We start from the raw sequence: 7856 nt of genomic DNA, 5'->3' as shown, positions 1-7856 counted from the left end.
ATGTTTACTAATAGGACCTCACTGCTGTCAGCCACCCTAGGAGAAAACCTACCTAGGAACCCCCAAAAAAGCAATGACCCATGATTTGGAAATGAATTTTGGGTGTTTCACCAAACGTAGAAGGAATTGGGGAAAGCCTCCTCCCACCTCCACGATGCAGCTGTGAGGACTGCGAGCATAAATGGCCCAAGGACTTTTTTGGGGTGGAGATGCCATGTGTGAGGGGGGTCCCACCAGTTGTCCCCTGCTTGGCTCCTCTCCAAACCAGTGTTTCCCAGTTTGCCCTCTCCAAGGGACGTGGGTGTCCCAGCACTGAGTGAACAGAGGGCATGGGCAGAGAATCAAATCCCATTGATGGGAACCCAAAACCCAACTCTGCCCAGATGCTGAGCTCTGCACGTCTTAGTGGGGAAGGAGATGCTTCCACCCAATCCCTTGGTGCACGCAAAGAGGGCCCCAACCCCAAGGGTTTGATCCACGGACCATAGGGCTTCCCTCAGATGGAGATGGAGAAGCTGAGCCACGAACTCTGCTGATGTGAGGCCACCTTGTCACTAGAGGGAAGCAGAACCATGTGCACGGAGCTGCTGCGGCACTGCTGCTCCAGCGATGGAGCCAGTGAGCAGAAGCACCTGCCAAGAGCTCCTGTGGTGGAGATGGAGAGGACACCTTCATGGGGTCACTGAACGCTTCAGGTTGGGAGCACCTCAAAGCCCACCCAGTTCCAACCCCTTGCCATGGACAAGGACACCTCCCAGCAGACCGGGTTGTCCCAAAGCCTCATCCAGCCTGGCTTTGGGTGCCCCCAGGGATGGGAAGAGCTCCAGGGAAGGGTGGTGAGTGAGAGCCACGGGGAAGGGGAGCAGCTGGAGTGGTGATGGGCACATCTGGGTCCTCATATCCCATCCCTGGTGGTGAGCTTTGGGGGCTGAAGAGGGGTTCAAGGACCCTTGAAGGTTGAAGATTCAAGGACCCATGGTCAATGGGGTTGACTGGGGTCTTCAGGCACCACCAGCCCTGCAGAGGAGATGCCCGATGTTCTCAAGGACAAGCCTTCACCAGAGCTTGGCCAACCCTCCACAGCCCTCTTGGGGTGGGTGAGCGGTGTTACTGGGTGTGTAAGGACATGGGGCTGGGTCAGGGGAGGTGTTGGGGTGGTGGGAAGGAGCCAGGGACCCCAAATGCCCTCGGTGAGATGGTGTCTGTGGTGCTGCTGGTCAACGCACCCAGCTCACAGCTCCTCCTCCACGGAGGACACCAAGCCCTGGAGCCACTGCTTTTGGGCCTGGAGATGCTCTTCTCTGGAAATAAAACAGTGCCCTGGGGTTCTGGGGCAGGTGGGGTGGCAGCAGAAGACATGAGATGGCAGCTGATCAGAAATGACATCTCAGATAACGAAGCGGTGTTCTTCCTCTGGTTTTGGCACCCAGGGGCAAGATCCATCCAAGGGCATCCACGCGGGGAACCACAGGCAAATTCCTTCCCATGCGCCACACCAGTACCGTTGGGTTAAGCATTGTGCTGATAAAAAACTAAATTATGTTGTGCTGTTACATAGATAATTGTGGTTTGGGGTTTTGTACCTCCAGGTCATTCTCTTTCTGGTTAATGTCAGAGCCATGCTAACGGTGCTCGCTGAGCTCCTCGTTACCTGCAGGGGATGAAGCAGAGCTGTGGTCGGGGCTCGGCGGGTGTTTGTTGGGCTGAAGGTCCTCATCCACAGCTGGGAAGAGCTGGAAGAGAGCCCGAGGTGGTGAGTTGGTATCAGAGACACCCAAATCAATCGTTTCTGGTGGCTCTTGCAAGAGGAGAGAGTTGGGAGGGGAGCAAAGCGAAGAGCACGGAGGGGGAGGAAGATCACCAGCAAAGAGGGCAAGGTAGCGGGCATCATTAGGGCGAGGAAATAAGTTGGTTTGTCTGTTATTCGATGGTATTTTGGAAACGGGAGATGAAATATTAGCTGTCGCTAGATCAGCAGCTAAAAATTATTGCCAGCGGTAGTGATTTGGGTGGGGAGAGAGACACATGTAGGCCAAGTGACTCACCCAGGAGGACAGAGGAGAGGAAAAAAAGTCATGCTTTTTCTGAGAAATGGAGGTCCCTACAAATGGAGGGTTTTATTGTCTGCTGGAGCAGCAGCAGGCCATTTTAGAGGCAGAGAAGAGGATGGATGAGCTACTGAGATGGCTCCAACTAAAGTGAAGAACAAGAAGTGCTGGCGAAGGCCTTGTTTTTAAAAGGAGATCTCTCTTCTCCCCATTACTGAGAACTTCCTGCAGCAAAAACAAGTGCAGCTGCTTTTTTTTCTCTCTCTCTCTCTTTTTTTTTTTTTTTTCAGAAAGAGGTGACTGAACCCTTTTGCTTTTTGAGAGCGAGCAGGTCGAAAAGCAGTTCTGTGGCCTCCCATATTGAGGGGCGCATCATCGCAAGGGTTGCGTTGCACAAGGCCGGCAGACCAAAGCCACCAGCCAAACCAAGCCCTCTGAATCTCCTGGTCCCCACGCTGAGCACCCCAAGGGGACAAGGACAGATCCTTGGGACCTTGGATTCATGGACCAGGTCCTTCTTGTCCATGGTGGGAACTCAGACACTAGGCTCAGCTGGAGACGTGTGTATGGGCACCTAGCGGGTCTTTATCTCCAGCCAAATCCCAACCTTAATGGTTGTATTTCTGCAAAAAAGGCATTTTCTTTCAGGCAGCTAACCTTCTCTCCGCTTCACCTCCATCTCATTTGATCCTCCTGTATGGATGTTCTCCTTTCTGTTCTCCACCCTTTTCTTGAAATCCATGCACTTTAGATGGTGTCGCAAATGTTGGACGTGACACGTTTGAGTCGTGTTCTGCTGACCCCAAAAGGGAAGAACACCTCCAACTCCCAATCTGACATGAGGGATGACCCGAGTCCTGCCCTGCCCTTATTTAAAACAGCGAAAATATGCCAAAGGGGCAGAGAACAGCCTACAATAGCACAGGACAACTGGTTATCCCACCCAACTCACCCAGTCCCTCTCACCGTTGGCTGGTGGGCAGCGCTTGATCCCAACAACCACAGCCCTCTGGGTCTTGGAGATCCCTCTGCATTTATGCTCTATGAATATGTATATTTACTTTGTGGCCAGAAGAACGATGAACTGAAACCACCCCGTCCTCACCTCCTTTGCTCCCACCCAAGCAGCTTTCTGCAGGCTGTGGGAGCAGATGTTTCAAGAGCTACACGGGAAGAGAGTAGGTTGAGGAGCGTACGCTTGAATTTTTTTCTAAATGCCTGGAAACCTTCAGCTGCAGGCAGGAGGGGGAAAGGGTGGGAGTTGAGCTGGGGACAAAGCAAGCAAATTTTGAACAGCAGATATTAAACCGAGGGCTAGGAAGAGCAAATAGGTGCTTAGGAGCATAGTCCTTACCAGGTCTTGGAGAGCCACGCAGCGGGAACAAATGCCTGATAATGCCATGACAACAGATGCCTCCCGCAGCCCAGATGGCTCTGTGTCTCCTTGGAGCTGGAGCTCTCAGGAAAGGTTAAAAAACCCCAGCAATTGGTGCTAAAAGCCAAGTAGACCAGCTCCTTCTGTGCACATTGGATGTGCCACCAGTCATGGCACATGGCCCTGGCTCCGGACAGCAGAGTTGATACGAGGAACTTTTGGGCTTGAATTTAGCCTAGGGACAGAGCCCTACCCCAGGAGCAATGAATCATCTGAAGATGCCTCAATGGGGTGGTTTGGGCAGTTGATCCTCAGAGATCCCTAACAATATCAACCACTCTGTGTAGGCCAACCAGGCTCAGCTGCTGTCCCCTTCAGTTCCCACGTGGACCCATTTGGGTTTGCCACTCCTCTACTACAGTATTTTATCTTGTTTGGTTGACTGTTCTCTATTTTATTTTGTTTTGATTTATTTTGTTTTCTTTATTTTATTTCATTTCATTTCGTTTCATTTCATTTCACATGAAGCTTTGGGGCCCCTTTTAGCAGCAGAACTGCACGTCCTGCCTTCACACGCTCAGTTCTGCTGTTTTATTTTGCTGCTGGGACCCCGACTTGCAGCAGCAGCTCTGAACTGAAGCGTGAGCGTGCTTCAGTCCCAGCGATGAAATGTAAAAGGTTTGCTTCACAGGCAGCTGCAGGAGCAAGCTACTGGAAGGCTTTTTCTGTTATCCCCTCTTTGCTAAGACACCTGGATCTTGTTCCTACCCTCGTCTCCTGCTGACCAGGCTGAACAAGGTCAAGAAGAATCATAAAGTCATAGAATCATTAAGGTTGGAAAAGCCCTCCAAGATCATCTGGTCCAACCATCCCCCTACCACCACTGTCACCCACTAAACCATGTCCCCAAGCACCACGTCCAATCTTTCCTTGAACATCCCCAGGGATGGTGACTCCACCACCTCTCTGGGGGGCTGCATCCTCTACCCATGGCTATGCTGGTTGACCCAGCACTAGACACCTCCACTTGGACTAAAAGCCTCCAACCAGACCCTCTTCTCACCCAGGGGGTATTTCTGGCCACAGAGGGGTGCAGAGGGGATACGTCTCTTTGGGGTTTCCTGATGGAAGGCGTTGCTTGCTCACAGGTTTGGTGGTGTGGGCATTGCTACAGGGACCCTTCCTGCCTCAAAGAGAGGCAGAAACACCAGGGAATGGTGGAGAACGATGCTCAGCATGCCTGCTGTGCTGTGGGGTTGGTATGAGTCTGCTGGTTTGTCTTCCACGTTCAGGAAATGGGGGTCCTCGAAGGATGTGGATCTGTCGTGGTCCAAAGCAAGCCACGAGGATGCTCAGAGGCTGGAGCCCCTCTGTTGTGGAGCCAGGATGAGGGAGCTGTGGGTGCTCAGCCTGGAGAAGAGAAGGCTTCAGGGGGACCTCATTGCAACATTTCAGTACTTGAAAGGGACTTACAAAAAAGATGGAGAGCAACTCTTCACTCAATCAGATAATGACAGGAGAAGAGGGCATGGTTTCAAACTAAACAAGGGGAGATTTAGATTAGGTGTTAGGAGGAAATTCTTCACTCAGAGGGTGGGGAGGTTTAGAACAGGTTGCCCAGAGAGGCTGTGGATGCCCCATCCCTGGAGGTGTTCAAAACCAGGTTAGCTGAGGCTCTGGACAGCTTAATCTAGTGGGTGCCATCCCTGCCCATGGCAGGGGGCTGAAACTGGGTGATCTGTGAGGTCCCTTCCTAGCTGAGCCATTCTGGGATCCTATGATGCTATCCTTACCTGCTCCCCACACCTCCTCTGTCCTCGTCCTCACCAAATGCAGCGCTGCTCTCCTGTCCCTGTTGTGCATCCTCTGAAAGGCACAGAACCACACCACGGTTCCTCCTAAGGGGCTAGGGATTTGGAGCAGCCCAGCAAAGCACCCCCTGGCCCTCATCCTGCACCAGGCAGGGCTCAGCCTGGCAGGACGTGGCCAGACGATGCCCACAGCTGCTCGCTCCGTGCCAACCACACCAGCACACCAAGGCACTGCTCTCACCTCCTGACCACACGGGGCTGTCTGCTTAATAGGGGAAATCTGCTCTTCTTTCACTCTCAGGGCTGAGAAATGCTTCGTGTGACCTTCTCAGCTTCTGCTTTTCACTTTCTCATTGCAAGCGCCCGTGCTGACAGCCCCACACGCTCCCAGCCAGCGGGTTTCCCACCTATGACTAAAGTTATTTCTAGCTTGGGACACCAGGGGGGAACTTCCCTCTGTTTCCCACCCGTGGCTGATGTTTGTTCTTCAGAGTTATGTTGGCCTTTGGATGTTAACAAGCTGGAAATCATGTTGGAAATCAGAAATTTCTTCTCAGAAAGAGCAGTCAGGCACTGAGACGGGTTGCCCAGGGAGGTGGTGGAGTCACCGTCCCTGGGGGTGTTCAAGGAAAGGTTGGACGTGGTGCTTGGGGACATGGTTTGGTGGTGACATTGGTGGTAGGGGGATGGTTGGACCAGATGATCTTGGTGGTCTTTTCCAGCCTTAATGACTATATGATGCTAAGCTTTCATGAAACTCATCCAAATCCTTCTAAGGCAATGCTGAGGGGGTCCCCTGTTTAAAAAAAAAAAAAAGCCTTTGTAAATTAAAGCCTTTGTAAATTCCCCTGGGTGCTGAGTCTCAAAGAGGTGTAGCATCAGCTGTCCAGCCACCCATGCCTCTGCTATGGCACTGTAATAACCGGAGTTATGGCAACCCCTTCTTCTCCCAGGAGAGGCTGCCTTGGCGTGGCTGTGGCTGCCCGCTATGAGATGGTGCCTGGGGCTGCTGGTGGCACGCTGAGGACAATTTCTATTTCAATTTTCTTCTAAGTTGTGCTAAATGAATAGCTTCGAGGCCGTGCCCCATCCTCCTTCTCCCTGGACAAGCTGTGGGACATGTGGAGAGGAGCTTCCTCCCCTCAAAAAGAAATTCATGGGCAGCGTCTCCTGGGAAGAAAACAAGCCCTCTTTCCCCTTTTTGCTTTCCAGGAATCAGAAAAGAAACGAGTCCCTTCCTTCCACCCCGCTTTGGGGGTTTTGGCTGCCTGAATCCCAGGACAAATGGGAAATTCCTGCCAGCAGCAGCAGCTCAGCCCCAGGCACTTGAGTAACTCTGGGCTATCCCCTGTGAACGTGACTTACACCCTCTGCCCTGCGAGCGACTTGCACCCGAGCATTTCCCCTGCCCCGAGTGAGAAACCACCGAGTGCAGAGGCTGCAGTTTCCTTTTCACGTGCTCCAGCCCCTGCAGGGCTTTGTGGCTTCCCTCCCTTCTGCTCCTCCGTGGGGCTTCGGTCTTCAAATCTCAGCATCTTCTGGCCCTCACCTCCACCCTTCATAGAATCACAGCATCATTAGGATTGGAAGAGACCTCCGAGATCATCTCCAACCATCCCCCTACCACCACTGTCACCCACTAAACCATGTCCCTGAGCACCACGTCCAACTTTTCCCTGCTGGCAGCTGCCGTAAAATGCCAGCCCCCTTTTGTTGGACCCCGTTTATGCTCCTCTTGCTCTCTGCAACAAGAGAAACCCACGTGTGATCTCTGGAATATCCCCGTGGTTTTCCCAGGAGTGGTTTCCAGCTGAGATCTCTGCTACCTCCAGTTGCAGGTGCATCATTTGAGGTGGCTGAGTCAAACTGTGATGACACCTGAAGCGGTGACTGAAAAGAGGGACTTTAACACGAGGCATCTACTTGCGCACAGGAGCATTTTTCTCACCCGTCATGGTGAGCAGTCTTTGGTGTTCAGGGAAAAGAGAAGAGAAAGCGACACCAGGGACTGGTGCCTCTGATCCAGACGCTTCAAGGTTGGGTAAAAAGGAAGAAGAAAAGAAAGCTGAATCGGAGCTTTCTTCCATTTCTCCTGAAATGCTGAAGGACTTCAGGGGAGACTTGGCTCCATGTCCCTCAGCTGAAAACCCCATCTACAGGGACGTGGTGGCACCTGCGAAGACATTGAGCTGCAAATCACTGCCAGGGATTAGCTATGTCCTTTTTAACATTTTGGAAACATTTTGATCAGAAGCATATCAGATGTTCTTGACCCAGGCAGTTGAGGTGTCTTTCACACCGTCAGGGCATGGTTGCAATAGTTACTAATTTTCAGGGCAACTGAGCAATTTTTGAGTTTATAACTTAGTGCTGAGAGGGAAACGTCCCCCCAGACCTGAGGCATTTCATCTCAGGCATGAAATAAACATCAAGTGGGGGTAGCAGTGCATGATGAACTGGAAAAATTACTTGATATGTCCTGATGGCTCTACTACGATGCATGTCCTGGTAGGACAATTTGTCTTTTTGCAGTAGAACATGGTAGCATTGCAGAAAATGTAGCAGAACTACATTTTTTTTTCTATCCAGACAGTGTGCAATCCATCATAGTTCCTTGATCCT

General features: G+C 51.9%; 1 protein-coding gene across 1 annotated transcript in view; it reads right to left on the bottom strand.

Moving 5' to 3' along the window:
- Positions 1-1577: 1577 nt before the first annotated feature.
- IL2RA (interleukin 2 receptor subunit alpha) overlaps positions 1578-7856 on the bottom strand; it is a 52879-nt gene continuing 46600 nt past the window's right edge. The window contains exon 9 of the transcript XR_014692675.1: positions 1578-1733. The gene's annotated coding sequence lies outside the window, so the exon portion shown is untranslated. The remainder of the gene's footprint in view (positions 1734-7856) is intronic.

Source organism: Aythya ferina (genome assembly GCF_964211825.1).
Source record: "Aythya ferina genome assembly, chromosome: 1".
Lineage (NCBI taxonomy): Eukaryota > Metazoa > Chordata > Aves > Anseriformes > Anatidae > Aythya > Aythya ferina.
This window is presented reverse-complemented; position numbering and strand designations above follow the sequence as displayed.